The 23,930-nt window shown below is 38.7% G+C and overlaps 1 long non-coding RNA gene across 4 annotated transcripts in view; it reads left to right on the forward strand.

Annotated features, from left to right (window-relative positions):
* The window catches only part of LOC140520707 (uncharacterized), a 76,536-nt gene that overhangs the window by 15,638 nt on the left and 36,968 nt on the right, over positions 1-23,930 (forward strand). For 2 of the 4 annotated variants that reach the window (XR_011972615.1, XR_011972618.1), the window contains exon 1: positions 10,285-22,523. The exons of 1 other annotated variant lie outside the window; for it this stretch is intronic. This is a non-coding gene — a long non-coding RNA (uncharacterized lncRNA). Of the gene's footprint in view, positions 1-10,280; positions 22,524-23,930 lie in introns of those variants that run through there. One more of the 4 variants, XR_011972617.1, reaches the window with a different exon arrangement.

The following is a 23,930-nucleotide window of genomic DNA, read 5'->3' on the forward strand; positions in this document are numbered from 1 at the left end:
ATGCCTTCTGGCTTCCTGGCAGCAGATCTGTTTCTTGATTTCCACTCTATACATTCTTGCGATGAAATTGTTGTGTTGTCAACATGACTTTCAGGTGTAACCCTAGTGTCAGAGACTCTCATGACACAGAGCCTCGGTACACTTTAGGGAATTTTCTCTCTCTTGAATCATAACTTTCACCTAGGAAACTTGGAACAATGTAGACATGTTGGCAACTCCTCCGCAGTCAGCATACTCAGACCAGCCGATATCCCACTTACAAACACATATTCTATAATATTGAAGATGAGAGCGAAGGCAAACCAGAACTTGACTATAGAACACTTAGAAAACAAACACTTTTAAAAAGACAACCTTCTCTTGAGATACATGGAGTTTCCATAGATCAATACTTACAGACCCAAATATGCAGCTGCCTCTCCCTTTTGCTCTCAACAGATGCCGCTCTCCTACAGTTCAGCCAGGATCCCAGTAGGTGTTGCTAGGTAGCAATCTCTCATTGGGATCCTTCTGCAGTTCACATGATCCTAAGATTTAAAGTTGGAAAGTACATTAGAAATAATCTGCAGAGTTTCTGAACCTTTTTTGTGCCATGTTGCCCTTTGGTAGTTAGTTTGGTGGTCTATGAACCCCTTCTCAGAATAATTTTTAAATGCGTAAAATAAAATATATAGGGCTACAAAGGAAGCCACTTATATTAAAATACAATAATTGAAATTTTTTTAAGTTCATGTGCCCCTAATCATGGTTAAGAACCTATGATCCTGTGCCAGCCCCTTCATATTCTTGTTCTTTCTAGCAGGAATAAATGGTAAGTATCTTTATTTTTCTTCTCCAAACTTCCCGCTGTTTCTCATGGTTCTCTATTATATGGCCACCTATTTGTCAGGTAAAGTGATAATGATCCCTGGAATCTTTTCCCTGTCACCCCTCTCTTTCCCTGACTCTGCCTTTTTTCCTATCTTCCAGTATCTCCATTTACAGATTTATCTTTTCTTCTAGATACATACCATTCATTCTTCTCTATCTTTCACTGGAAAAGAGAATGGGACAAAATCCCAGAACTCACTGCACACATGTCCCCTTTCAGTCAAAAATTTTTCAGACTTTGCAAATACCTTATATATTATCTTACTTATCCTCACCATTCTTTGGCTGAGAAAATTCTCCTTTCTCTCTACTCAAATTCTTTACAAGCTTTTAACAATCACCTGGGAAAAGGCTTTTAGAAAGTGTTAGCTCAGTGTGAGTACCAGATCTCTTTCAGCCAAAGAACTTCAGAGTTGATCAGACTGGCTATCTTTGGTCTACACAGACCAGAATAAACAGTTATTCTAGTTGGATGCTGCACTGTCCTATCAGATTGGAGCTCTCCCCAGGACTCGTCTTTCTGAGTTCAAATTTGGCCTCAGACATTTCCTAGCTACGTGACCCTGGGCAAGTCATTTAACCCTGTTTGCCTCAGTTTCCTTATCTGTAAAATGAGCTGGAGAAGGAATGGCAAACTACTCCAGTATCTTTGTTAAGAAAATCCCAAATGAAATCACGAAGAGTTGGACACAACTGAAAAATGACTGAACAGCAGCAAATAATCATGTTTGGACTACAGGTCATCTTGTGCATGAGTTTAGATTTTTTAATTTTTGCTAGATCAGATATTTCTCTGAGTAGCTTGCTTTCAACATCCTAATCCCAATGACAGGGGGCACTTAATACAAAGCCATACACCAAAAAGTAGTTTTCCCACAAAACTTGCTATGGTAGCAGTTACTTTTAAGGGGAAATGATGGTGTAAATATCTTTCTTAAAAATAGACTAATTCCCCAAAGCTTTGAAAGCTGCAGAGAATCAGATCTTAAATACTATATAAATACTTTTAAAGACTAGAAAAATAGGCATCGACAGTACAAGAAAGCCTATAGGGATTTTGGAATTTTGGGGTGTTAAAGGTGTAGCAGGTCTCTGGTACTGTCTAGACAAACCAAAAAGAATTCAAGGTGAGTTAATCCTATTTAAACCTAAGGGGAAAACTCAGCAGACTAAGCAAAGATTGATAACGTTTGAAGAGCACTGAGAAAGGTATCTAACTATACCTCAGTGCTTGTGTTTCTTTCGATATGCTCACATGTCAACAGTTTAAGTGTAAGAAGTTCTAGTAAATGTTCTGCTTAGTTGTTTAGATTGTTTTGTATTTCCTTTTAAAAAGTTAAGTCAACAAGCACTTAAGAGCATGCAGCGTGCCAAGCACTGGGGGTAAAAATAGAGGCTAAGAGAAAGACAGTGGCTGCCTTCAAGGAGTTTATATTCTAATTAAAGAAGACAGCACAGACATGGAAGCTGAAAGGGGGCAGGATTACATGGAAAGAAGGATGGAGACAGAAATATGGAGAAACAGGAGTGAAATCCAGAAGGAATGAGGAAATGAACATGCTTGGCTTGGGTATTTTCCTTAATATGGAGGTTCCAGGAGAAATTGACCAGAGGATCTGAGGATTAGGAGAGGAAGGAGCACCAAGGCAACACATTCACCGGCTTAATAATAATATATGATTTTATTTCTTTACATAATGCCTAGGAATGTAACAATTTTTTATTCATTGTTTTAATTGTGTCAAATGTTTTTCTATACAAGGCAGTACAAAAAAGCAGTAGCACTTTCTCTTATTGTATCAACAACATTGATCTTCTTTTCCTTACCCAATGATTGACAAGGTAACAAGGAAAAACTACTCCCCATTTGTCCTGCTTTCCAAACCTAATTAAGTTAGACAGTAAACTTCCACGTAGGACTGCTAGCAACTGCCAGGTAGGTGTGCCTATCCAAAACTGGAGGATTGGGGGAGGTGAGGAAGAGGGAATATATACAATCCAGTTTCCCCTTCTTACCCAAAGTGCCAAAAGATTCTCAGGAGAAAAAATTCTTCCTCTCTTTTCCATTTCCTTTTTTGTTTTTTATGTATTTTTACTGATATTTTTTGATTCCAGACTGTCTTCATTTCCAAATAATACATATCTCTTACATTCTCCTACCTAGACAGCCATCTCTTGTAATTAAAAAAATTAAAAAGAAAAAGAAAAATAATAGTTTAGCAAAACTAACTGACATCGATCAAGTCTGTCAGTATATTCAGTGTATCACATCTACAATTCCTATGTCTCTGCAAAGAAGGTACATTTTCTCCTTTCTTCTTCAGGACCAAACTAAGTTATTATAAATGATCTAGCATTCAATTTGCATTTTTTTGGTTCTTTCTATTAATATTGCTGTCTACACGCGCGCACACACACACAAACACACATAGTTTTTCTGGTTCTAAATACTTCACTTTAAATGATTTTATATGTCTTCTCTTCCCTCTGTATTCTTCATATTTATCATTTCTTAAAGTACAGTGATATTACATTATATTCATGTATAATTTGTCTAGCCTTTCCTCAATCTATGGGAATCTACTTTTTTCTGCATCTTTGCTGCTACAGAAAACACTGTTATGAATATTTTGGTATATATAGGACCTTTCTTTCTAGCTTTGACCTTCTTAAAATTTAGACATTTTTCTTAGCATGTTTCCAAATTACTTTCCAAATTGTTGGACCAATTCACAACTCTATCAACAGTTTATCAGGTAATTAGGTGACATAATGAATAGACTTTTGCCACTTGGAGTCAGGAAGACCTGGTTCAAATCCTACCCCAGACATTTACTAGCTGAGTGACCCTGGGCAACTCCCTTAGTCTCAATTTGCTCATGTGTAAAATGGGAATAATAGTAGCACCTACCTCCTACAGTTGTTATGAAGACAAAATGAGATAACAGTTATAAAGCACTTTGCAAACCTTAAAACACTATATGAGTGCTATTATTTCTGTCTTTCTATATGTAACTCCTCCAATATTTATTATTCCCATCTTGTATTATATGAGTGGCCTAGCCTGAGCACTAAATATCTTTCCACTTAGTTAAGTTGTTTCTATTTCTTGAAGATTACTTTGTAATTTTATTTACATGAATTTTGATTAATTGACTTGCAGATATTTTATGTATTTTACAGCTATTTTGAGTGTTTTTTCTTTTATTTTCTCTTGGATTTTGTTATCATCATATAGAATTGTTGATTTTTGTAGGGCTATTTTGTATCTTGCTATTTTAATGGTGTTATTAAGTTTCCCAATTAGTTTCAAGTTTATTCTCTGGGATTTTCTAAGTAAATCATCATACCATCACCAAAGAAAGAGAGTGTGTTTTGTCTCTTCTTTACCTATCTTCCAACATTCAGTTTCTTTCTCTTATCTAATTGCTAGGGCTAACATTTCTAGAACCATGCCAAATAACAATAGGATGGGGAGATATCCTTGCTTTACTTCTGCATTTACTGGGAAAGCTTTTCTTTATACCTCATGGCAAATAATGCTAACTTTTGGTTTTATAAATCTATTTTTTATCATATTCAAAATAGCTTACTATTCCTATGCTGTATAGGACTTTAGCATCAATAAGTGTTTTACTTTGTCAAAGGCTTTTTCTGCATCCATTGATACAATCACAGTGTGGGGTGTTTTTTTGTTTTTAATGTGATTAATTGTGTAAAATAAAGTAGAGGTCAACTAGCATCTATCATGCATTACTGTATGCCAAGTACTGTGCTAAGTAGGGGATACAAAGAAAGGCAAAAACAGAGCCTGTGCTCAATATGGTAGGGGGACTGAAGGAGAGAGAGAGAGCATGCTTCCAGGGTAAGGCTGCCTTCTAGATATAATGTTCCTGTTGATACCTGTGCCATTCATTTTACTCTGTAAACCTCAAAGCATCAATGTGTTTGTTTAGCTTGTCATATACAGTACTTATCATAGGCTCACATACTTCAAGACAATAACCAACCAGTACTATTCAACCATAAACAAAAATGTGTTTTATATCCAAACTTACCTATGCCTTGTACCATGGATCCTTAACATTTCAATTTCCCATCTGCATCGTGATGTCCTGAGCATTGCCAAGCCCCAAAGACAGAGGATATGTGTGGGTTTTACTTCTGGATAAGAAATTCCTTTGGCATAATTTCAAATATTCTCTCCAGCTGTCTAAGAATAAGGAGAAGGGCAAGTAAGAAGAGCTAGGTGGGATAGCACTGATACGGTCTTCATTCTAAATATGGAGAGGGACAGGACAAAGATTAAAGACAGTGTAGGAGTGGGGAATATAATGTCTTATAATAATGAGTAATGATCATCTCTCACAATTACATAGGGCTTTAAGATATATAAAGGGATGTTCTATGAAGTGGTAATATTTGACATTCGATGGCAATAGTATTAAGGAGCCCTTTATCTTGGACAGTATCACCATGGGCAAGGTCATGGACATGGATTTGTAAGGAAGAATTTTCTATTTTGATATCTTCAGTTGTGTACCTGTGTGTGTGTTTCCTCTTTTCTATGTTTGCCTAAAACTTCTTACTCCTATTATCCTTTGATGTTTACTTAGCCCCTATCTCAGTTGACAGATTAAGTGTATTCATTCATCAGACGTCTTCAAGGAGTAGAACAGAGCTTAGGTTACTATCTTGATTCATCCTAATTTATATAGCAACAGGAAAAAGAAATGATTTGTCTAAAGTTACGAAATGAGCTGACTGGTCTCACTGGAACTAAAACACTTCCTGATATTTGCAATCATAGAAAATAGTTTTCAGATGCTTTTCATTTCTGTAGATAGTAAATAGCGTCATGCCCTTTCCTACAATTGTCCCAAGTTTTTTGGTGTGTGCCAGTAGAAAAATCATACAGAGAAGCTATTGAAATCTTTAGAAGCTCAGTTCTCTCAGATTTCTCCATTAGCCCACTCACATTTGCCCATCAGTGCCCATCAGCAAACCTTAAAGGAACACCCAATGTCAAATGAAATAATCACATAAATAAATGGAAATTTTGATTGTTTGTAGAGCTAACTCAGCAGTGGTGAGGATGCTTTCTTGCTTGAAAAGGATAGTCATTTTATGATTCTAGACTATTCCTTCCTAGAATTCTTTGCCTATGTCTAGATGGAACCCATTGTATTTCTGGGAAAATTAACAAATGGGAAATTTCATGTAAGTTTTCTTTTTCTTTAAGGGTCTTTGCTTTTTTTTCTTTATAGTATGGTATTCCATGGAAAGGGTAAGGAAGGATGAAGGCCAGGGAATTTTCTATATCAATAGAACTGTTTTTCTAGTATTCATGTCCATCTTCCTCCCTCCAAAATACCCTCTCTTTTCTCCTTCACAGACACATTTGAGATATCTTCTTGTCTTCTGTAGGAAACAGACTGATAGTGATTGCATCAGAGCAGACATTGGCATCATACTTAGGATGATGGGATGCTGGAAAGTGGTACAGAAATTTTTTAAACTTCCTTAGTAGCCTTTAGGAATCATATCAATACTGCATATGTTCAAAATGTCTTAGGGCACAGTTCTGCCTGGATAGGGATTTGTACTAAATCAATACTTCCTTTTCAATAGGCATAAGGAATGGAGTTAGAGGAATCTGAGATAGACGCTGAGGCTGTCGTGCTATCTAACATCTGTAGGCAGTTCACCAGAGCTATGAATGTTTTCCTTCCTCTCCATGCAGCTTTCCTTTCCTCCTCTCCATGTGTTTCTTCTGCCTCTTTCCCACCATGTTTTGTCAATGAATGTCTGTGCATCAGAAGGCTATGAGGATGTAAATCTGCTTGGGGGTTTAAAGAATGCAAAAGCACTGAGTTAGATGGAACTCTAACAGCATGTGCAGGAGCATGGACGTGGCACAGCCCTGGAAAGCATCATCATTCAGGTATATAAGCATTCATTGTCAGTATTTGCGGTCTTGGCAAGTGAGAGGGAGGAGAAGGATCATAGACTCATAGAATGGCAGAGGCTGAAGGGACTTGAGGACACTCAGTCTACTCCTATTATTGTACTGATGGGGAAACTTAGGTCAAGGACAGAAACTAGGGTTACTTAGGGTAACAAGGAAGGGAAGAGAGAGAGAGAGAGAGAGAGAGAGAGAGAGGGAGAGGGAGAGAGAGAGAGAGAGAGAGAGAGAGAGAGAGAGAGAGAGAGAGAGAGAAGAAAGAGAAAGGAGTAAGGGAAGAAAGAAAAGAAGGATGGAAAGGAGGGAGAAAAGAGAGGGAAGTGAGGGAGGAAGGAAGGAGGGAAGGAGGGAGGAGGAGGGAGAAAGGGAGGGAGAAGTGAAAGGAGGAAGGGAAGGAGGAATGAAAGGAACAAGGGAGGGAAGAGAGAAAGGAGGAGGCAAAGGAGGAGGGAAGAAGGGGAGAAGAAAGGAAGAAAAGTCGAGCTCTGGTTCTAGCCTCTGTACTATGGTTGTTTCCACAGACACAGGGATGCTATCCTGTTTAGTGACTATTTCAGATCATTGAATTCAGCATCAGGGATAGGGAAATGAAGAATTATTGAAAAAAAAGTGGAAAAAGAAGAGAGATAAGGGGATAAAAGAAGGGACAGAAATGAGAAAATATGGAAAGATGGTAGAAACATTATTCCATTTGACTCCATTATTTAAAGAATCTGGGATGACTGGCATGTTTGCAATTTACCTGAATGGCCCAGAGCTGGGGCTAATGTGTGTGTGTGTGTGTACATGTGTGTGTGCATACATGTGTGTGTGTGCATGTGTGTGTGACAGCAAACACTGTTGTAGAAGTGTCTTTAGAACTTTACTATAGTTCTATCATCCCTCCTATATACACACTCTTCCATCAGCACACCACAAACACGACTCACTAATAGCTCTTTCCTGTCTTTACTGCCTGCCACCCTTTCTCTTCTCTAGGGCGGATTCCCTCTGCTCAGCTTTATACCAAAAGCTGGGTATAGGCTTGTCGAAAGAAGGTAGAATGTTAGGGTGGCAGAAGGCTCTTTATCAAAGTTCTGATACATTGTATGGCAGGGTCAATAGGATTTTCTCTAAGCTACTCTAACTCCTGCCCCCTCCAGCCCCAAGTACAGAGCATCCAAGTAATGCAGTGGATAGACTGCTAGACTCAGAGTCAAGGAGACCTGAGATTAAATATTGCTTCAGAAACTTACTGACCATGTGATCCTGGTGAAGTCATATGACTTTAAGCCTCAGTTTCCTCTCATCTATAAAATGGAGATTAAAAAATAGCATCAACTGCTTTGGATTGTGCTTTGTAATCTTTAAAGCATCATAAAAATACTAGTTATTATTATGATAGTGCAGTGGAGTGGAAAGAGTACAGGCCCATGAATTAGGAATATGGCAAGCAGGGCCTCCCTATTGGCCATCACTTACTGGCTCTGTGACTTTGGACAAGTGATGAATAGAATGTAAGGTCCTTGAGGACAAGGACTGCTTACTTTTCTTCTTTGTATCTCCAGAGCCTGACACCAAGTTAGCAAATGCTGGCTGATTAACTTCTCTGAGCTTCCAGATTTTTATCTGTAACATGGTGACAATAACACTTTAAAATAGTATAATGTATAAAATTGTATAATGCATATAAAAACTATATAAATCTTAAATTGCTATATAGATATCATTTATTGTTAATACTTTTGCAAAATGAATTATCCATCCCTAGGGACAATCTACGGGTCCCAGAAGAACTTCTAATTGCATTGTATGCAAGTGCAGTACTCCCCTTCTGCTACCTACGTACTCTGTGATCCAGTGGCACTGACCTCGTTCTTCCCCAAACAAGATACTCCATCTCCAGACTCCAGGAATTTTCCAAGGCTATCCCTAATCCCTATATTTTCCCTCCTCATCTTCATCTCCTAGTTCTTGACTTCCTTCAAATCTCAGCTAAAATTATATCTTCTTATGAAAAGCTTTCCTAATCCTCCTTAATCCTAGTGCCTTCCCTCGACTGATAATCTCTAATCCATCCTGTATATATCATGTTTGTGCCTAACTATTTTCGTGTTGTCTCCCCCATTACACTATGAGCTCTTTGACAGGAAGCTCTGTCTTTTGCCTTTTTGGGGCATCCCCCTTTTTTTAATACAGTGCTCAGCACATGGTAGGCCCTTAATAAATGTCTGTTGCCTGACTGTGGATCCTTAAAGATCTCTGATAATTTCCTGTAAAGTGAATGCTTTGTGGGAAGACAAGCTTTAGAGTCAACCTCACTCTCGGACCCTCTGAAACCAAGCTATCTTTAAAAAGTTTTACTTGATGAAGACAATTATTTAACTTGTCAGCATTAGAGAGAGCAAGCATGAAGTAATTCTCCTGGCTCCCCCTTTTCTCTCTCTATAGACATACATACCATCCAAGTCATCCCTGCTGGTAAGGGGCCTACAGGGCAGTTTATTTTGCAGTTGACAAAACTGACCATTTTAACTGAGATCTTAAGGACCATTAGATCAATCCTCAATAAAGGTTTGGTCATGCACCAAAATGTTTGGGAAATGAAACTCTGAACTAAAGTTCTTAGGTCCCTAACCAGAAACTCAAAGGAAAATGAATCCTCTGTAGGAAGATTTCTTTTCAATTTCTTGGCTAAATAACTTCTCAATTTCTAATGGAAGCCTCTGGGAGGCAGTGGTAGTTATTTTTCTTAAATTAAATATCTTCAACAGAACCTAAGAGATCCAAATGCAGGATGGAGAATGCACTTCTGAAAGTATGACAAGTAAGGACAGAAGTCAGAGGACTGGCAGGTATGTAGAGAAGTCCCTTTCACTAAGTGAGACAGAGTAGGGCCTCCCAGATTGTTATTGGGACCAAATGATATTATCTCATCAAAACCTGTACAAAGACAATTGAGTCATTGCTGAGGTTAAGCTACATTGGCTCAAATGTAGACAATGTAACAAACTACCTGGGTGATAATATGAGTATGGGAATAAGGAGTACATACTAATGTTAGGCTGATGTTGAAACATGTGGCAATATAATTTTCCAAGGAAATGTGACATAATGTTTTTTCATTCTCTTAGAAACCTATAGATGGGAGATTCAGGGGTCCTACTCTTTTGACCTGAGTTCTAAACTTTCAGGCTTTACTACTTCACTCTGGACTGGGACTACTTATTAACATTTTTCTGATGTGTTTCTATGGGTTGATAGTTGGCTAATAAAACCAAAGGGAAAGTATTTTGGATTGAACACATATAACACTCATGAGTCTTGGGGATGTGGGAATTCAACAAATAGAAATCTCATCTTTTAGATTAGTGGTCTCAAAGATTTTTAGGGTTCATATTTCAGTAGAGAAAGACTGGATAAAAAATAATTAGCTCCATCTTGTTTCTCCTCTTCCCCGCCCCCCCCCCCCAAAATCTTGCTAACAATTAAGTAGAAAGACTCTAATAGCTTTTGATGTCTTATTTTTTAATGTGATGAATTGCTAATTCATGCCATCAATTAAAATCTAGGCATTGGGGTGTGTGTGTGTGTGTGTGTGTGTGTGTGTGTGTGTGTGTGTGTGTGTGTGTGTGTGTGTGTGTGTGTGTGTCCTAAAGGGATTTCTATGTATATACATATATTGGTTAAGAGACTACCCAGAACACCCATGGGGACCCAGGGCCATTCTTGGCCTAAGCTTTGAGAACCATTACCTTGGTTATTTGAATAAAAAAAAAAAAAGGGAGATTTCACTTTAGCAGGAGAAGATAAAGGTCAGCTGACTACAGAATATTGTCTACCAGCCCTCCTAGAGCCTCAAGCACTCAAGTTGCTGCTGCCTGGGAAAGGCTTCTCTGCTAAGGCTACCTCATTCCAGTCCCTGGGGAACTATAGTGTTGTGATAGTCTACTATAAAAGCTTAGCTCAAGCGCTGCCTTCTACATAAAGTCTTTGCAGTTGCTAGAGTACTCCCACCACAAAAAATATACTGTATTTATTTTGTGTATACTTTTGTATATCCATATTTTCTCTTCCAACAGAATGTAAGCTCCTTGAGGATAAGGATGATTTAATTTTTGTCTTTTTATCCTTAGCACCCAACATACACCAAGAGCTTGGAACATATTAGGCACTCAGTTTATACCTATTGATTGAGGAAATATAGAGTTCAGGGACCAAAGCTACTAGAATATTCCTTCATTCAGCATCTCTCCCCACTCAGATGCCCCTGGAGTCCCTCCTTTCCTTTTTTACTTCTTCTTTTTCTTACTTTCATCTGCATTATCCCCAAGTAAAGGGGCTAGAATATGGTAGCAGCATGGTGTAGTATATTGATTGCTGTGCTTTGAGAATCAGGAAGTTGTTTAGTCTTTTCAGTTGTGTTTTTCTCTTTGTGACACATTTGGGGTTTTCTTGACAAAAATACTGGAGTGGTTTGCCATTTCTTTTTTCAGCTCATTTTACAGATGAGGAAACTGAGCCTAACAGGATTAAAGACTTGCCCAGGGTCACACAGCTAGTATTTGAGGTAAGATTTGAACTCAGGAAGATGTCTTCCTGATTCTCAGTCTAGTGTTCTATCCATTGTGCCACCTAGTGAATTCAAATCCCCTTAGACACTTACTAGCTATGTAACTTTGGGTGAGTCTGACCTTTTTAAGACTCAGTTTTCCACCTGTAAAATAAGGGGTTTGTACTAAATGGACTCAAGCCCTTCTGGCTCTAAATACATGATCTCTAAGCATACAGGTGAGATGAGTTTCTTTACAATATAAGCTAAGAAATCATAATAGCTATAGTTGCTGATTATATTTCATAAAAATTTTATTTCAGATTTTAGTGGGACTTTGGTATCTATCATCTATTAGGTTCTTCTGAGAGGTACAGTAGTGGATATAGTGCTGATCTGAATTCAGATCCTCTCTCTGACACAAATTAATTGTGTGATTTCAGTCAAGTCATTCACTCTCTCAGTGCTACAGGCAAATCTCTCATATGATAAATTCCAGAGGAGGACAACCTGAATTGGCAGAGAAAATTTCCTCATAAATACATTCATTCCCTAGACCAATGAAATCATGGGTTCAGTCCCTATTATGTTCTTCTAAGCATGCCAAGAACTCTTAGCATATAAGCAACTCAAAGAGTTAACAGTAACTCATGAGCCAGACTTAGGGGGTATGATGATTGTCTTCACATATCTGAAGTCCTATCATGTGGAAAAAGGATGCTGTTGTAAAGGGCAGAACTAGGACAAGTGGGTGTTATTTTCAGGAGAGTATGGCATTTCAGTTCAATGTAAGGAAGACCTTTCAGTCCCCAAGTGGAATAAGTTGTCTCTGGAAGTAATGATTTCCCTGTTATTGAAAGTGTTTAAGCAGAGGTTTCATGGCTACTTCTCCAGGTTGCTGTAGAGAAGATCCATGTACTAGGCAAGCAGCTTCAACTTCTGAAGTTCTTTCTGGAAAGCTCTTAAGATTTTAGGGTTCTTTCATCCTGCTTTGGATGGTAATACAGCTAGCTCCTTCAAAACAACAACCTAAAATGCTAGTAACCATTGTTCAGTCCATTTCCTCTCCCCCAATCACATCTGGTTTTGAGTTCATATGTGGCTTTGGCTTCACATCTGGCTCTCTTCCACAACTCAGCACAACTAGATGTTAACTTCCCTCTATACTATGCTGCACTTTCACCTTCTAGCCCATGTTCCTTGAAGGTTTTTAAATTTTATTTTATTGAGTAAGGGTGCTGTGGCAGTTATAGGGTACCTTTTTGCTGCTGGTGGTGTGGTAGTGTTGCTAGAAAAGAAGTTGGTAGATTGGAGGTCCCCATTCTCTTTATCCTCCATCACATGTTTCATCCTTTCTTGATGTCAACCATCTCTAAAAAGTCTTTGGACAGCACTGTAAAATCCCACCCTCCTGGCATTAAAACCAATAAGCGCTTATTACATGCTGACTTTTCTACTCCCATAGTGTTTTGTGGCACATGGTCCCTCCCCCTTGAAGAAATAAAAAGGCACACACACACGTGTTATTAAAATGAACTGTTTATATTATCTCAGTTGAGTCAATACATTATAATGTATTAAAATGGAAAGGTACAAAATTGAAATAAATACTTTCTGATTCATGTATAAATCTTTTTTTTTTGTCAAGATGACTTATCGTCAGTACATGTCACAAGAAAACATTTAAAATGACACTGAAACAATCATTTAAAACATGGTGCATGGAGGAAAAAGGTAAAGAAACAACTTTTGGCTTGTTTTGGCATGAGACCTTGATACAATTTGGGTTCCCCAAAACCATGTGAAGGGTGGTAAAAGAGGAATGCTCAAAACTGATTTAAAAAAATAAACAGGCTTTACAAAAACCCTCTTTTCTTTAACTCAGCCACTGTTCTATATGGTCTGCACTTACAGTAGATACATTCATTATTGTCCAGAGGAAGACAGCAACTGCCTTTCATTTTAAAGAGTTTGGTGGAAAGTACAAAGAAATATGCTAAAGCTGATGCCCAGTAACATGATTAGAAGAAAAGAAATCGAATGTTTCACAGGAACAGCATTGAAATAAAAATAGAATAGGGGAAGGGCATTGGGACTTGAGGTGGAGGAACTGAGAGCAATCCTGATCTGAAGCAAAGCGAGGCCAAGATCATAGGAGATACTAATGACTCAATGGGAGTTCTCTCCAGCTGGGAAGTCTGAGGTTCATGGACTGTGTAGAAATCGTTCAATTTAAGCAAGATTTTGTTGGGGTAGGGTGGGACATAGGTACTTTACAGTCTTAGCAGTATAGAGAGGCATACCGTACCATGGACAGGTTTAGTGGAAGGGGCTCTCCCTTTTGATTCTGACTGCATATATGATGGTTCTTAAGGCAGCGAGGACTTTAGCAACCCAGGAATAAGGACAATTAGATGTAGCCAGTTTGAGGGTAAACAAGCCAGGGAAGAGGGGTCTCTTTCTTCCCATTAACTTTCCTTCAGGCATATTAAGCCTTGGTTCCTGAAGCTCTGAATATACAGTACATGGTTGCAGAGGGCATGCCCTTTGTAAAACTCTATGGAAATACTTGACTCTGACTTATAACAACTGCACTGAGTTTTCTACTCTATCTTAATCTCCTCTCTGATACCCCCTGTTCTAGCACAGCAGCTGCTCTTTACTAGCCTATCAAGCGGAAGCACCAAGGTTTATGCAGAATTAGGTTAAGTAGGTCACCATCAGAACACCCTTTCATATTACAGACATGGGAATGAATAACACAAGAGCACTGAATACCTCATCTTTTGGAAGATGGGGCCTGATACCTCTTTTTCTTTGCTCTCAACTACTGTGCCATTTGATTGAGAATACAAAGAGCCTAAAGGAGAGCCAAGACAGATTTCTCAAGACCAGGTGGGAAGAGATGTACAAAATCTTGGGGAAAGCAAGTGTCCTGATAATCTATGAGACCACAGAAGAGGCTTCTAAGGGGAGGTGGCAGAAGCTTAGGGTCCATTCAGTTGGGGCAGAAATTGGGAGAGAACTAAAGGATTAGAGTACTCTCAGCCTTTAGATAAGGAAAGTTCAGTTGATTTATGGTAGGAGATGGGAGAAAGATCTTTCCTTATATTTCTGGACAGACTTCTGAGAAGGTGCTGGGGAGGTCCCGGTACAGGCAATTTTACCTCTAATGCTTTCAATAGTCAAGGCTGAACTACAGTGTTCTGTCTGTGGTTTCAGCTAAAGGACAGCGCTATTTAATCTAGCTCATGCATATAGAGGTAGTAGGGCCAAAGAGATCCCAAAGGGCCAAATAGAGATCTCCCTAACATTTTTTTAGATTGAAGTATAGAATGCACCTTCTATAGAATACTAATGGATCTTAGAATTCAGTGGTAGAGAGGTATAATGCGCTAGAGTTGTTCAATGGCAATAGTTGAGTACATGAGAGAAAGTGAAGGTGTTGCTGGTACAAATGATAGTAGTAAGCAGTAGAGAAGAAGGTCCATCTAGGAGAGTGCCCAGTCTCTTGGGCTGTTTCAGGCCTGTCCTCTCTGTGGCAGAAGATATCTTGTTTTGGTCTGGGTAGGTCTAAGGGATATTGTCTTTGTAATAACCAGAAAAACCAACAAGAAAAACATAGGTGATTCCTGAAAAGATTATTCTCTTGTAAAGGAAGTTGCCCCTACTGGTTCATCTGGCTTTCTTAGTTGGTTTCCTGATTCCTAACCTGGGCCTTTTCTCAATGCAACTTTTTTTTTGGCTTTGCAATCCTTCTCTAAGGTAGTTCACCATTCTGACTATATCCACCTTACAGACAAGTCAATTAAAGCATCATCAAATGCCCCAGAAGCAATCAGGAATGTTGTCCATGGATATTTGCTTTCCACACTTCATTCTTCTTTATGAAAGCCAAAAGACCACTGAGGGATCTGAGGAAAACTCCTTGAAAGGGCCACTCTTGAGGGAAATTCAAGGCTCCTCTGGACAAAGCTGACTAATAGACAATGGTTAATAAGCAAATCCTTAAAGAGAATACTGTATAGCTCGAGGGGATACTTCTATTATCTTCCACTAGAGAAGAAAAAAAACGTGTTCACCCTTCAAGGAAGAATACTAGAAAAGGTGATTTCTAATTTCAGTAGACACACACAAAAAAAGAAGTAAATGGGCTTAAATAATGATGGAAAGGAAGAGTACAGATATTGGGAAAAATTTTCTGACTGTGAGACTTGTGAGAAGTTAGTGTAGATAACTCCAAGTTCTTGGAGAGTTTGAAAAAGAATGGACAGCTACTGTGTGGGATCAGTTAACTGGAGTTATGCCTGGAAGGGTGCTGAAGACTAGAATATCACTGAAATACCATTTACTTCCTGTTTCTCTGATTCTTTGAAATCTTGGGTAACCCCATGTCCCATGTTCTTACTCCAGGGGTTACTGGGAAGTGACTGAAGGTCTGGGAAATGAGGGGGTCTAACTTATGAGGCACAAAAGATAAGTAGGCTGATGGGAAAACTCCAGTTTGGGGCCAGTCAATCAAGAACCCATGCAAAGTATTTGTTCTTTCTAAAGAAAAGAAGCAGGCAAGTACTTTAGTTAGGTAGCAGATGGCTTAAGGAGGCTGCTTTTCAAATTCCTCAATAGTGCTTGCTCACTAGTGCACTGGGAAGAGACAACAGTGTTTCTGTTGAGTCCTTTCTGAAGTTTTCTCAAGGGTATCTTGCTTACGTCCAAGACTGGGCAGGACAGTGACAGCAAGGTAAACAGTCAGTGCTTTTCACCACCACCACCACCACCACCACCACCACCACCACCACCACCACAATTACCCAGACTCACTTCTCTTTACTGTTAGGAGTCAAATTGCAAGGGAGACAGAGGATAGTGGTTTGACAGAACTAACGTGGTTCAATGGAAAGTGTGCTGAACTAGAAATTAGAAAACCTGGGCTCTAATACAGGTATCAAAATTTACAGCTGCGGGACCATGATCAAGAAACTTATTTGTCCTTTCTGAGCCTTACATTCCTGATCTCTAAAAAGGGGGCCCTCTGACTGCATATCCTATAACTTACTAGAGTCCTAAATCAGAAAATAGCAAGTTAAGGAAACTGTGTAATAACCACAGTCTTGAATTAATTTATAGATTGGATTCAGGTGAAGTACAGATCTATTTCTGTTATCTCTTTTTTGTCAAATAGTTCAGGAAACCAGCTGCCATGGTAGAGCGGTGGTCCTGTCTCGGGGGTTAGGGTTCCATCTCTACTTCCCACAGTGCTTTCTTGTTACTGGGGCAAGGAGACCTTGTCTTTTTCTGTAGAACTATACAGCAATATGTGGCACATTCCAGGTATTTCCCATTCCAGTTCACATCCTGCAAAGGAGACTTGGGTTCAATAGAAGATTACCTGGAGTGTCTGAAGGAGAAAATAAAAAACTTAGTGGTCAATAGGGAAAAGTGGCCTAGATCTTCCTGAGGGAAATGGTGAGGTACAAGAGTATTAACCATTCTTTCCTACAGTTCATTGAACATGATCATCAGTATCCTCCTCAGCTGTTGCTTGCCTGGGGCTGCTTTAACATTAGCCATAGCGGCTCCCATCTACTGCAGAAGGAAGCTGCAGCGTTGGAGCAGTGTCCCAGGAAAGGTGACAAGGAATAATCTATAGATCAGGTGTTTTGTCTCAAAACAAAAACAAAAACACATAGCAAGCTAATCAGGAGTAGATTATTTTCCTTTTTGGTAGGAAGAGAGACCTAATGACTTGATGAAACTTGCCTCAGATGGACTCTGAGAACCAGAGAATATAGAGGAAGTAAAAGGAAACAGAGGATGATTCATCAGGTTAGTTTCACTGTCCAGACCTGAGACCATGCAATGGTACTTTTAGTATCAAGGTCTTCAGTTAATTTTTTTTAAATCTGAAAAAAAAATTTAGATTATATTGAGTTGTTTTAATATTCTTATAATTGGCATCTACCTCTGCCAACAAGAAGAGTTCTCCTACAGGCAAATAAACCTAGATAGGTTGGGGACCTCTGGGCTCCTTACAGGGAAAATATGAAGTTAGGCCATTTCCCCCCATTGTCCACAGGCAGATGAAACCAAATGAACCTGTAAGCAAGTCATATAAATCTTTTTGGGCTTTACTTTCCTAAATTATAAAACAATGTTGGAACTAGATGGTCTCCAAGGTTCCTTCTAACTCTATCATCTATGAAAATTATGAAATTTCTAGGGATAGATCATCTCTGAATGATAAAGAACACTCTACTTTAGATCTTGGTCACCGTCTGGGCTCCAGTTCCACGAAGGGCAGAATGAGTCAAAATATCCTTTCCTTATAGCAAGAAAGATTTCTATGAGATAACATAAAGAACTATGTGCATAACCAAGGCACCTGGATGAGCTGGAATGGATCCCCAAAAGAAAATGAAGAGTCACTCTCACTAAGGATGCTCTAATAAAAGACACTTATTCAGAATGGGTTTGGGAGGATGCATTTGATCTAGCAGCTGAAATTTTCTTTTAACTTTGGATTTGATGAATATGCACCTCCTCTCTACAAGTGGACTATCTGAAAGGCTCCCTGGGAGTAACTCTCATTCCTCAGTTTTTAAGAAACTTTTATGTGGATAAGAGTGGCTCGACAAAGGCTCGCTTCCCTCTCCCCATTATCTTTGCCATGATGCCAAATTTTGGGAATGTCTTAGATCCTGCACAGAATCTGGAAGGAGTGAAGTGGAACAAGAATGTAGCCCTATAACAGAGATTCTCTCCTATAAAGGCCAGGACCCACTTAACCTTACCAAAGAATGTACCTATCTCACTTCGTTCTTGAGAACTAGTCCCTTTCCCAGCAGGTATGGATGATCAGGTTAAACAATCTTGTCTGAATGGAAATACACAAAAGGCTATTATTCCAAACCAGCTGACTTGTCAATGCAGATCTCTTAGCAATGCTTGCAAATTCAAAGTCATATGGACTCATAACAAGTGTGATGAATGAAGCAACGAATTCTAGTAAAAGATACTTTTGAGACTCTCCATCTTTGAAGACCTGACCTTGATCTGTTAGGAGAGTCATACAGCCAAACTAGTTCGTAATCAAGCATATATTTGTATATCCTTTTAAATAAAGTCAGAGCCAATAAACCAGATGGTTTTGAATGGTCCTAGATGGTTTGTTTTTTTCAAATTTAGACAGATGTTAATAGCCCATATGCAGATAGGCATACCTATCTACAAAAAGGCCAGTTTCCTTGTGTGAGCCATAGGCAGACACCTGAAAAATGTGTAACTAGACTAAAAATACTGCTTATGTCTGTGCATGGTGACTTCCTCCAAAGAAAGGGGCTATTAGAGTTAGAGAATAAGGGAATTATACAAGAAGGGAAAATTTCTTCTCCACATGCCAAAGAGAGGCTCAAGCCTACTGATTCTGGTTCAATTAAAGAAAATACCAACATATCCAAATCAATTCAATAATGCTATTGCCCACCATACCTCCTTCCCCCTCCTTTTTCCTCACCCTACTCCACCTCCTAAGCAAAGCAGGGTCCATGTGGAGCTAGGATGAGACTTTGATATCCAGAATGATCCTGAACTAGAATAAATAGCTCATACTTCTGAGCTATTTCCCCTGAGAAGGCCCAGATGTCTCCAAGTTGGGTTATAGCAATTGTTTATTTGCCATGGAACATACAATGATAATACCTTAGGTATTTACAGAACTACTTTTGTCTTTGACTCTTTAAAAGTGTTTTGAAGACCTAGGGGAAGGATTTGCCACCCTAACCCCAAACCTCTCTCCTCCATTTTACAGATGGAGAAACTGAGGCACAAGTAGGGGAAACATTTTTCCAAAATCCATTCAAGTCAATGATTCAACTACAAGTAGAATCTAGGTCGTTTCATTCCTAGCCCACTGAGGTCTCCGCTGCCTTTTCTTCCGACACACGCTGAAATTCTATTTAGAGAAGATATTATGTGTATTAATATATAATGTATAAATATAGATATTTATATATATTTCTTAGTGTAGATTCCTTACCCTTTTCCCTTCTGTGTACATCATGGTTTTAGAAATGTCCCATGAACAAGTTAAAAACTCAGTACTGCTAAGAGAAAAGTACAACCTTGGAAAAGGAGGGATATAATCACCATGTAGGTGATAGCTCCTGTCACCAGGGCCAAGAAATGCTTCAGATCTGAACCTTACAGCAAATTAAATGGACACAACTAAATTGAAATTGTTACGTGAGATATTTGTTTGCCGGACGAACCGAGCTTCCACAACCAGTTTTAAGGAACAGTAAATACAATAGAGATAGATAGATATACTATGCTGGATCTTGAGGAATAAAAAAATATATATATATATATATCAATAGAAATATGCTAAATAAACTAAGACGAACATTATAGAGGGGATATTCTGGTCAACAAACCATCACCATTAGAATCAAAAAGTAAACCATCCTTTTCACTGAGTACCTCCACAACATTTCTCAATGCACTAAGTACATTTTAACCATGCAGGATTACACAAACATCTTAACTAGGTTGTTTTTTTTTTTTAAATTCAAACACCAACATTATGCATTTTTTGTTAATTATATTGGTTAAAGTTACAGCCAGTGGCTGCCAAATATCAGATACATCATATACATATTTTTATACAGAATCTGGACAACACAACATTACACATCAGAAAGAGGAAGAGAGAAAGAATATTTGTTCCTTTGTGGGTTTTTTGTTGTTGTTGTTTGGTAAAAAATAAAGTCAAACATGAGAAGCAATGGGAAACACTTCAACAATTGAATCACATGTGGAGAACTGCTCATCAAAATACAGAAGTACAGAAGGAGAAAGAGTTCATATTTAGGTCTGCATCTAGAATTTTCTTAGCTAAAGAACCAAGACAGCACCTAGGATGTATTGGTTTTGTAAAGCAGAGAGAATCACAAAGTCATGCTAGTTGATTCCCAACACATTTCCAACATGAAAAATATATATATGTTCTTGATGACAACTTCGTCTGGGGGGGAGGGTAATGTTTTGGAACATTCTCCCTACTCAGGATACTGGGTAATGCAGGAGAAAAGCTCAGCTGATGGAGCCCTTGGCAGAGACAGAGACAGAAGCAACAGCCTTAAACAGGCTTGAGGATCTGAGAAATCTCCGGGAGTCAATAAAAAAAAAAATTACTTGCACTTGCTCTGGTCTCCATTAGTTTCATGTAGCCAGTTAGCAAAATGGTTGAGGAGACAACCGCCATGGCCAACTGGGCTAGCCTGGCCCCATTTCTTCCCACAAATGTGCTGAACCAACACAATCAAAGAATCCAACCCAGAAATAAGAATGCTAAATGCAAATCAAGGAAATGCTACTGTAGTTATAGCTGTGTACGAAAAATGCTAAAATTTCAGATACAATCAGACGTACAAAATCCTTTCTGATGAGATTCTTTTAAGCCATTACAGTGCAAGGTTTTTTGATTACAGTAAAATTTGAATATATTTACAGTAACTGGAGTTAAGTAGCTGATTTTGTTTTTGTATAACAGTAGGTCCCTGATAAGCAAGTATGCACCAGTCTGATATCAACCCAGCACAATAATGGCTATTTCAACAGAAATACATCTTCTTGTTTATTTCCCTTGAATAGCCATAAAAGAACAATGTCATTTGCACAATTTTATTTGCACAAACTTTTTCCTCAACAACAAAAAAAAAATGTGATGTTGAAATTCCAATGGGAAAAGAAATGGAAAATAGGGAGTGAAGTCAATGGTTACTTGCTTGGTTTGATCCAAGCATTTTGTCACCTCACTGAGCTCCTCTCTATTGTACTTTAAAAATTCTTTTTTGCATGCCTTTGTGAGCAATGCTTTTCTGTGCTTCAATGCCCCTATCCCTGGTTATATGGGAAGGAGTAGGTACAACCTCGCTTAGTGAAAGGAAAGACATGGTGGAATTTATTTTCACTCATTGCCATTGAATACCTGGAAAAGATAATGAAAGAAAAGAAGGATGGAGAGGAATGGCCACCATCTTGAAAGTAAGGTAGCTCTTGTGTGCAAACTATTTTGCCTCTCAAGGCCTCTTATTTTGAGAAGGACAAAAGGAAAGAGATGAGGAGGCCAAAGGGGTTCTTTATAGAGAAAAAGAAAAGATGATAGTAAGTGGATAGATGGCTATGCAATGTAGGATGTGGCTAGACAATGAATTTCTACTTTCCTTGAGTACTGCTGAGATATGGAGAAGTATAACCAAGTGCGATGATAGGACAGTCTTTTGAAATCTTGAAAAGCCCGTCTGTCTGATATAGTTTAAGAGGCAATCCAGCCAGAAGGCAAAAAGATAAGCTGGAAGATCACAGGAAGCACCTAACAGCATTAGGATTCTTTGATTCCATGAATGATTTTTTTTCTCCACTTTGTTAAGCTCTTACCATTTTCAGGAGATTGAATAGGGTTTGACAACCTGTGGCAGCTATGGGAGCCAAAATGTCTTGGAGTCCTAGTCCAAAGCCCTAGGCAAAACTATGAAGTAGTCAGTCAGTCTCCATCCTCACCCTCATTCTCTAAGCTCTAGCTTATGTCCTATTCTTGCTCTCAGATGACTGGTAACTAATGTAGGCTAAGGTGTTAACTGATAACAGCTTGAAGCATGACACCTCCTCACCCCCTACCCCCCATCCCCACATACATTTACCTCTATATTTTAAAGTGCTGGTTATTAAAGACTGTTGAAAGTTGATATTTTGGGACCACTTAAGCTAAAAACATGAAAACATTCTCAGGGTTATAATAGAGAAGAGCACTGAACATGAAAGGGTTTATAATCTTTCTCTTAACCATCGATTCACAGATCATAGATTTAGGATTGAAAGAAATATTTGAATCATTTAGTCCAAGGTTTTCATTTTACACATGAGGCAGCTAAGCAGGTTCCTGCCATTCTAGGAGAAAGGTTCATGGAGGTGTTCCTACAGTGAGTCCCTGATTCTACCCATTCTAGCAGGTTTGCTCTTATACCTCAGAAGACTCTGAGAGGATGACTTGCAGATTCCTTCTCCCTCCACCATGAAGCTTGAGGGAATGAATAAATGAAGACTTGGCAAAACATCTCTGAAAGGTTGCCAGCCCTCAAGATAGAAGGTAGATAGAAGGTAAGCCAGAGAAAATTTCTGTCCTCTGAGATCTCCATTTTGGATGTGTTAGTACCAGAGGGATCCATTAGAGGTATTTTTTAGGCTGTGATTGCAAAACAGGGGCTCCTGATGGGTGTGAGTGTGTGTGTGAAAATACATATACATACATATATATGTGTGCATTGAAATTATATTTTTTACCACCCAAATCAGTCATTTTAAAAAAAAGACTTCAGAATCTGACTTCAAATTTAGTTTTTACTTTGATTCTGCATTATTCCTCTTCATCCTCTCTCAGTTCTAGTTGAGTTGGTCTGTTCACTGTTTTCCATGCATAGAACTCTTATTTCCTTTCTCTTTGCATAGGCTGTGTCCCCCTTCTGCCTGGCATGCTTTCTTTCCTCTTCTCTGTCTCTTGGAACTCCTAACTGCCTTTTACATTCAGCTCAAATGCCTCTTCCTACATCAGGTCTTTCCTGATTCCCCTAGTGATTAGTGTTCCCCTCTCACACATGTCCAATTTTCTCAACATTTATTTTGTATACTTTTTATATTTGTTTATCCTAATAACTGTTGGCTTCCAACAGGAGAATATAAACTCCCTGAAGGTAAATAAAAGTTACATATTTGTCTAAGTATTCCCTAGAACCAATCATAGTGTCTGGCATGTAACAGGTGCTTAGGAAATGCTTATTGAACTGAATCCAACTATTGTACCATAGTATGTTAAGGTTCCATTAAAGTATTGTTGTTTGTTGCTATGGCAACTGAGTAGGGATTTAAAAATTAAAAAAGCAAAATAGATGCTAAATTTCTAAAACATTGGCACTCTTATAGCTACTCAGAGGACTACTAGTGAATGGAATGACTCTTGATCTGGAAGGTAAGTGGCTCAGATAGATCCGGAGTCAAGAATCCAAATACAGTTTCCATTCTCTGATGACACGGGTTTTGGGGCTACCCTAGGTCTAATTGAATTGGATCTCATGGTTTCCTCTAGTGTGTGTTGACCAGTGATCTTCCTTGAAGGAGGGAGAATGTTTATGAAGGTCATAGCTTTCCTTCTTAATGTATCACTATTATGATTTGACCAGTCCCTAAGTTATCTATTAAACAGAAAGTTCGAAAGGTGAATATTGACTAGCTAGATCTGTTTGTTGTCTTTAGGGTGAGTACTTCTGATTGGGAAGTCCATTGTTGGAATATATTTACACTGTGGTGTTCAAGGATGAGAGTTGTACGTATTGGAGACCAGCAAAGTAAAAAAGGTGCTAGAATGAAACAATGTGTTTTAAGTCTAAAGACCAAGGAAATGGAGCACATTCCCTTATTTCTGAGAGTCTGTTCCTGTCACCCACCTGTCATCCATTTGCATTTCCCAAAGTAAATATCCAACTTGATGAAAATGTCTCATTGCAGAACTCT

This window comes from Notamacropus eugenii, chromosome 1, assembly GCF_028372415.1.
Source record: "Notamacropus eugenii isolate mMacEug1 chromosome 1, mMacEug1.pri_v2, whole genome shotgun sequence".
NCBI classification, from domain to species: domain Eukaryota; kingdom Metazoa; phylum Chordata; class Mammalia; order Diprotodontia; family Macropodidae; genus Notamacropus; species Notamacropus eugenii.